The 8,381-nt window shown below is 42.0% G+C and overlaps 1 pseudogene; it reads left to right on the forward strand.

The window, feature by feature from the left end:
- The first annotated feature begins 3,116 nt into the window (after positions 1 to 3,116).
- Positions 3,117 to 8,381, forward strand: part of LOC139023914 (uncharacterized) — a 37,136-nt pseudogene continuing 31,871 nt past the window's right edge.

Raw genomic sequence — 8,381 nt, forward strand, 5'->3', positions numbered from 1 at the left:
CATGTTCTGTTATAATCTCCACCCGGCACAGCCAGAAGTGGACTGGCCACCCCTCATAGCCTGGTTCCTCTCTAGGTTTCTTCCTAGGTTTTGGCTTTTCTAGGGAGTTTTTCCTAGCCACCGTGCTTCTACACCTGCATTGCTTGCTGTTAGGGGTTTAGGCTGGGTTTCTGCACAGCACTTTGAGATATCAGCTGATGTACGAAGGGCTATATAAATACATTTGATTTGATTTTGATTTGATTTGATGATGGATCATCATCATTGTAGGTACTCCACAATACTAGCCTAATTCACAGAGTGAAAAAAAGAAGCTGGTACAGAATAAAATATTCCAAACCATGCACCCTGTTTGCAACAAGGGATTACAGTAACACTGCAAAAGAAAGTGTGTCAAAACAAACTTTTGTTCCTGAATACAAAGTGTTATGTATGGGACAAATCCAATACATGACTTAGTACGACTCTCCATATTTTCAAGCATAGTACTGGCTGGATCATTTTATGGGTATGGTTGTAACTTTTTCAGGATAAGAAATTAAACAGAGCTAAGCACGGGCAAAATCCTAGAGGAAAACCTGGTTCGGTCTGCTTTCCACCAAATACTGGGAGATGAATTCACCTTTCAGCAGGACAATAACCTAAAACAAGGCCAAATTTACACAGGAGTTGCATAACAAGATGACAGTGAATGTTCCTGAGTGGATTAGTTACAGTTTGACTTAAATCGCCTTGAAAATCTATGACAAGACTTGAAAATGGTTGTCTAGCAATGATAAACAACCAATTTGACAGAGCTTGAATAATTTTATAAAGAATAAATGGGCAAATAGTGTACAATGCAGGTGTACAAAACCCTTAGACTTACACAGAAAGACTCAAAGCTGTAATCGCTGCCAAAGGTAAATCTAACATGTATTGACTCAGGGGTATGAATACTTACAGTACCAGTCAAATGTTTTCTACATTATAGAATAATAGTGAAGACATCAAAACTATGAAATAACACACATGGAATCATGTGGTAACCAAAAAAAGTGTTTAACAAATGCCTTGATGACAGCTTTGCACACTCTTGGCATTCTCTCAACCAGCTTCACCTGGAATGCTTTTCCAACAGTCTTGAAGGAGTTCCCACATATGCTGAGCACTGGTTGGCTGCTTTTCCTTCACTCTGCGGTCCGACCATCCCAAACCATCTTACATTTACATTACATTACAAGTCATTTAGCAGACGCTCTTATCCAGAGCGACTTACAAATTGGTGCATTCACCTTATGATATCCAGTGGAACAACCACTTTACAATAGTGCATCTAACTCTTTTAAGGGGGGGGGGTTAGAAGGATTACTTTATCCTATCCTAGGTATTCCTTAAAGAGGTGGGGTTTCAGGTGTCTCCGGAAGGTGGTGATTGACTCCGCTGACCTGGCGTCGTGAGGGAGTTTGTTCCACCATTGGGGTGCCAGAGCAGCGAACAGTTTTGACTGGGCTGAGCGGGAACTGTACTTCAGTTTTGAGGTCGGGTGATTGTGGAGGCCAATGTCATCTGATGCAGCAATGGTCAAATAGCCCTTACACAGCCTGGAGGTGTGTTGGGTCATTGTTCTGTTGAAAAACAAATGATAGTCCCACTAAGCCCAAACCAGATGGGATACTGGTCAAGTGTAACTTGAATTCTAAATAAATCACAGACAGTGTCACCAGCAAAGCACCCCTACACCACCTCCTCTATGCTTCATGGTGGGTACCAAATGCTACTCTGCGTCTCACAAAGACAAGGCGGTTGGAGCCCAAAATCTCACATTTGGAAAGGACAGATTTCCACCAGTCTAATGTCCATTGCTCGTGTTTCTTGCCTCAAGCAAGTCTCTTCTTGTTATTAGTGTCCTTTCGTAGTGGTTTCTATGCAGCAATTTGACCATGAAGGCCTGATTCACACAGTCTCCTCTGAGATTTGTCTGTTAGTTGAACTCTGAAGCATTTATTTGGCCTGCAATTTCTGAGGCTGGTAACTCTAATGAACTTATCCTCCGCAGCAAAGGTAACGCTTAGTTTTTCCTAGCCACCGTGCTTCTACACCTGCATTGCTTGCTGTTTGGGGTTTTAGGCTGGGTTTCTGTACAGCACTTTGTGACATCAGCTGAGGTAAGAAGGGCTTAATAAATACATTTGATTGACTGGTTGAAGTGCCTTGCTCAAAAGGCACAACCACAGATTATTCACCTTGTCGGTTCGGAGCAAATTAAAAGCCGATAAATAAAATTGTTGCCAGCCAAATTGACCGGGAGAAAAATCTATCCCATTGCAAAATAATGCTTTTTATTCATTGTTGGAAACACATTTGACCAGCATGTTTATTGATCTACAGGTTAATTTGCATAATTTAGTGGACTTAAATTGGCGTTTGTCGTCATGTATGCCTATCTTATTCATAAAAACACAACTATCACACCCACATAGCCTATTTTTTGCGGGATTTCTGCTGCAGCTCCTCAGCTGGTTGCGACTGGAGTAAAATGTCCTTTTATAAATCAAAATCAAATCAAGCCCATTCATTGTGCAACACATCTAAATGCAAAGACGTATTAACAAAAGTTGACGGCCACGATTAAAAAGAGCTATTCATTTTATTCGGTCATTGAAGCGCGGCTCCCATTCAGCATTTAAATACAGGCAACGTGTCACCCACCACTTTACAATGTGAGCTATGTATTTTCAAAACATAGGCCTACTTAATTGTTTGAAACCTGAAAGGTTTTATTTCATATTATGAGGCATGTCTCATGCACTAAGATGGCGCCGGAGCAGAAGGCAACCATTTTACGTGCCCCCAGCCGATTCTGTTTATTGTTCGTTAATTTGCACCTTATTTTTTTACTTATTTTGTACATAATGTTGCCGCTACCGTCTCTTATGACCGAAAATAACTTCTGGACATCAGGACTGCGATTACTCATCACGGACTTGCAGAATCCTTTTTATTCCTTTCATGACTCTGACGAGCACGACGCGAAGGATATACCGCTTCCTCGGGAACAGACCCCGATCCCCGTGATCTGCATGAAGAGGAGGCGGAGAAAGAGCGGCCGAGACTGAAAAGACTAAAGATTAGACATGGGTCCTCAGATCATCAAAACCTTCTACAGATGCGTCATCAAGAGCATCCTAACTGATTGCCTCACTGGCTGGTATGGCAACTGCTTGGCCTCCGACCGCAAGGCACTAGAGGGTAGTGCAAAAGGCCCAGTACATCACTGGGGCCAAGCTTCCTGCCATCCAGGACCTCTATACCAGGTGGTGTCAGAGGAAGGCCCTAAAAACTGTCAAAGACTCCAGCCACCCTAGTCATAGACTCTCTCTGCTACCGCACAGCAAGCGGTACCGGAGCACCAAGTCTAGGTCCAAGAGGCTTCTAAACAGCTTCTACCCCTTCTAAGACTCCTGAACATCTAGTCAAATGGCTACCCAGACTATTTGCAGTGCAACCCTCACCCCGTTAGAGCCGATTTGGACATATTTGTATAAAAGACTGAACATACCGAACTCCATGTACATTTGTGTAAATATATGAAATATTAATGTATATGATAAAATATTAGGTACATACCTTTATGATTTATATTTACCTGATTGAGATATATTAATTTGTTGTTAGTGTAACTTAGTTTTTGGCCCCCCCTCTTGCCCATTCATTGTACTGTGGTAAGTGTGTTAGGATAAAGGCAGGAAGTTGGGCCTTCGGGGGAAGGAGTCCTTGCTAGACGCGGGAGCGGTATAGTTTTTTGACCATACAGACATACATACAGACAGACAGATCATATTATGTATTTCCCATATCAAGTAATCTATGCTTTAACTTGATTGGATAATCATTTTTTGTTAGATATAAGAATAAAAAAAATTGTTGCACCATATCCCTGGATCTCATTGAATGTTTGGCCGTTTGGAAACCTTGAGTGTGGACTGTATGCGTACGAAACAACCCCGCTTCAAGCTTGGGCAGTGGCTATGGTAAAGCGGAAAGAAAGCTACTACACCCCCTCTTTACACCACTGCTACTCTGTTGTCATCTATGCAGTCACTTTAATAACTCTACCTACATGTACATTGTTGGTTAGGGGTTCATAAGTAAGCATTTCACTGTAAGATCTACACCTGTTGTATTTGGAGCATGTGACTAATAAAACTTGATTTCTTACCTTGCTTCAAATTAACCAATAGGCAATTACTTCATTAGGTGGCGTGTGAGTTTCAAGTTTGGTAAGCTTACAATTTATCCAGGGCCTCGACACTTTTTGTGCAAGGAAAAAGTGTGCAGGTATTTTATGACGTTTCCACTGGATATATGGGAACATGAGATCATTATATTTTGGTCTTTCACACCTAGGCTTGTTGATTAGAGGGGGAGGTTATTGGAAAGACTTTTCAAATACTGTGAGGACCTATTATAATTTGCAATGGATGTAAAAAAACAGACTTCGTTGAGCATGCATTCTGGAGAGAGACACACCTATATCATTGCCACACACCCCTCCCCTTCTTCTTGTCTCAACACTTTCAATTATACTCAAGATACATTATCTTCAGACATATTTTAGATGTTTTTCACTGACAGCTAATCAGCTAGGTCTATTGCCACGCACGCTGCACAAATTGTGGGCTTCCCAAACAGCCATCGTAGGCCTACGAGCTTGTGATTTGAAACAATTCACAGCTATTTTTTTAAAGAAGCAAATGATCCTCAATTCCTCTGCAGCATGCTCTCTGGTGAAGTATTTAGAATGATTTATTATATAATTTCGGCAAATGTATATATAAAATTTACTATAAGGGAAACTTAGACTTACTCATATGCCATTTCTCTCTTGTTCTATTGGTTTTCATATCAACTTTCTTTTGTTATCCAGAAGCCAAAGGCACAATTCTAGTCATATTAGCAACCCATCCTAGTTGTTGCATCTTTAAATTCCCCCTCTTTCTATTTTCATCTCTGTCACATATGGAACGGCTTGCATCAGGGGGGCCGTTTTAGATTGATGTTTTTCCTCTAATTGCATTTTGGCAAATGTTTGAAAATTATGTTTTATCGGCCTCTTCGTTAGAGGAGTTCTGTTCTGTTAAAATGCATTACCATAATCTAAATGCGATTTCTGTCATTTTGAGCACCGTGGGTGGACGCCCTAATGGGTTATGCACCCAATGCATTTGGGTCCAGTACATTTCTCAAAGGGCCTAGTTTCCTAGTTGCTTTTCAATCTTGTTCAGTCAGCATACAGTAGGAAACCTTCAAAACACATAGCAAGGTCTCATAAGCTGAAGTTTCGATCTGTCATTAAAATGTCTTGGTTACAAGCAACAGGCAGAGAACATGTAATTCAAAATTACAGTTTTTTCAGTCCTTAACACACCAAGCAAGCACTCAAGAGTAGCAAGCTCTCCCCTTCACGAAAAACAGACGGTTGTTGTTAATGACAGCGATAGCCAATATGTTTCCTTAACTGACATAACAACAACTAATGTTTATACTTGCCTTAAAAGAAGGAAAACTCAGCTTCAAAGTGTTTTTTGTCATGTTACATCTACATCTGACAGATGTTGTGTCTCTAACGATGCTGGAAAGCCCTGGATTTGTCTAAAGAAAAAATGTGGGGTTTACCAAAATGAAAAGTCCCACATACAACTTGCTATTAGGAATGTGCATCCTGTATGTGGGTAATTCCCAATGCAGAGTCAGTCAGGGTGGAGTGAGTGGGCTATCGCTAGTGCCGCTATCAGCTACTCTCATATCATGACTGGTTCAAATTACTTATCCGGTCTTTTTTTTTAGGGCTGGGGGCCTGTGATTGGAGCTAGCCAGAGAAGCCTGCTGTCTCTGTGACAATAAGCTGTGTTGTCTGAAAGGACACGTGGGAACAAGCTGGGGTCTATGACAAAACAAAGAGGACATGGAGGTGACACAGGTAAATACACGCACAGTCGCACACACATTCACTGCTGTAACAAACACGTGCACACACACACACACACAGTGGTCGAGACAGTGGTCAACACAGTGGTCGAGACAGCTGAGGTGTCAAACTGCTACACCCTCTATAACCACTGTGGATATTATTTGAACCTCCTGGTCATGTACGAACGTTTGAACGTCTTGAAGAACAGATCTGGCCTAAATGGCCTTATACGCTTTTAATCTCCACCTGGCACAGCCAGAAAAGGACTGGCCACCCCTCTGAGCCTGGTTCCTCTCTAGGTTTCTTCCTAGGAGCCTGCCTTTCTAGATAGTTTTTCCTAGCCACTATGCTTCTACATCTGGATTGCTTGCTCTTTGGGGTTTTAGGCTGGGTATCTGTATAGCACTTTGTTACAACTGCAGATGTAAAAAGGGTTTCATGAAATACATTTTATTGAAACTTGATTGACATTGGTTGAGACATTAATCACCAGGGAAACTCCCAGGCCAAGGGGCTGTTTCAGTAGAGGTCTGGGCAGGTCCCAACCAGACTAATTACTAATTACAGACAGAGAGGGACAGAGGGGCAGACGAGTGGAGGTAGAGGGCAGAGAGGGAGTATGGATAAGTGTAGCCTGTACAGATGACTGTTGTTTATGAGTAAATAACCTTGAACAAGTAGATGTTTGTAATCCGGTTGACCATATATGAAGAATACTGACAGAAAATAATGTTGTGCTTCTGTACAAAAATACTTGGTCAAATTCTGCCTCCAACTCACAGTGGCATAAAGTATTGATTGAAATACTATTTTCAATCTAGTACAACGAGCACTTCTCTTGTGAGAGTCTGCAAACTGTCTCAATCGCTACGCCTTAATCTTTTTCCAACATTGCAACTTGTGTCAGTCACACGGAGGATAATTATTGCGATGACTGCAGAACAGTTTCAGACGGCTTGTTGTGGTTTGTGACCTCTACACTGTAGACATGGGTAGTTTAAACTACAGATACTGCTTTACAGAAAAATCACCAAAACATATACTGTGTTATACAGTTGAAGTCGGAAGTTTACATACACTTAGGTTGGAGTACTTAACTCGTTTTTCAACAACTCCACACATTTCTTGTTAACAAACTATAGTTTTGGCAAGTCGGTTAGGACATCTACTTTGCGCATGACACAAGTAATTTTTCCAACAATTGTTTACAGACAGTACGCAAGTATAAACACCATGGACCCCGCAGGCGTCATACCGCTCAGGAAGGAGACGCGTTCTGTCTTCTAGAGATGAACGTACTTTGGTGTGAAAAGTGCAAATCAATCCCAGAACAACAGCAAAGGACCTTGTGAAGATGCTGGAGGAACAGGTACAAAAGTATCTATATCCACAGTAAAACGAGTCCTATATCGATATAACCTGAAAGGCCGCTCAGCAAGGAAGAAGCCACTGCTCCAAAACCGCCATAAAAAAAAGCCAGACTACAGTTTGCAACTGCACATGGGGACAAAGACTGTAATTTGTGGAGAAATGTCCCTCTGGTTTGATGAAACAAAAATAGAACTGTTTGGCCATAATGCTTTTGTTCTATGTTGCTCTGTCTGTATGCTATGTCTTGCTTGCCCTATGTTGCTCTGCATGTGCTCACTGCTCAATGATTGTCTATATTGTAATTGTTTTTAATAACCTGCCCAGGGACTGCGGTTGAAAATTAGCCGGCTGGCTAAAACCGGCACTTTTACTGAAACATGATTAATGTGCACTGTCCTGTAAAAATAAAATAAACTCAACTCAATGACCATCGTTATGTTTGGAGGAAAAAAGGGAGTGGCTTGCACCCGAAGAACACCATCCCAACCATGAAGCACAGGGGTGGCAGCATCATGTTGTGGGGGTGCTTTGCTGCATGAAGGACTGGTGCACTTCCGAAAATAAGAAGTAAAATGAGTGGATATATTGAAGCAACATCAAGATATCAGTCAAGAAGTTAAAGCTTGGTCGCAAATGGGGTCTTCCAAATGGACAATGACATTTACATTACATTTAAGTCATTAGCAGACGCTCTTATCCAGAGCGACTTACAAATTGGTGCATTCACCTTATGATATCCAGTGGAACAACCACTTTACAATAGTGCATCTAACTCTTTTAAGGGGGGGGGGGTTAGAAGGATTACTTTATCCTATCCTAGGTATTCCTTAAAGAGGTGAGGTTTCAGGTGTCTCCGGAAGGTGGTGATTGACTCCCTGACCTGGCGTCGTGAGGGAGTTTGTTCCACCATTGGGTGCCAGAGCAGCGAACAGTTTGACTGGGCTGAGCGGGAACTGTACTTCCTCAGAGGTAGGGAGGCGAGCAGGCCAGAGGTGGATGAACGCAGTGCCCTTTGTTGGGTGAGGGCCTGATCAGTAAGCCTGAAGGACGGAGGGGG

Source organism: Salvelinus sp. IW2-2015, unplaced genomic scaffold (assembly GCF_002910315.2).
Source record: "Salvelinus sp. IW2-2015 unplaced genomic scaffold, ASM291031v2 Un_scaffold451, whole genome shotgun sequence".
NCBI lineage: Eukaryota > Metazoa > Chordata > Actinopteri > Salmoniformes > Salmonidae > Salvelinus > Salvelinus sp. IW2-2015.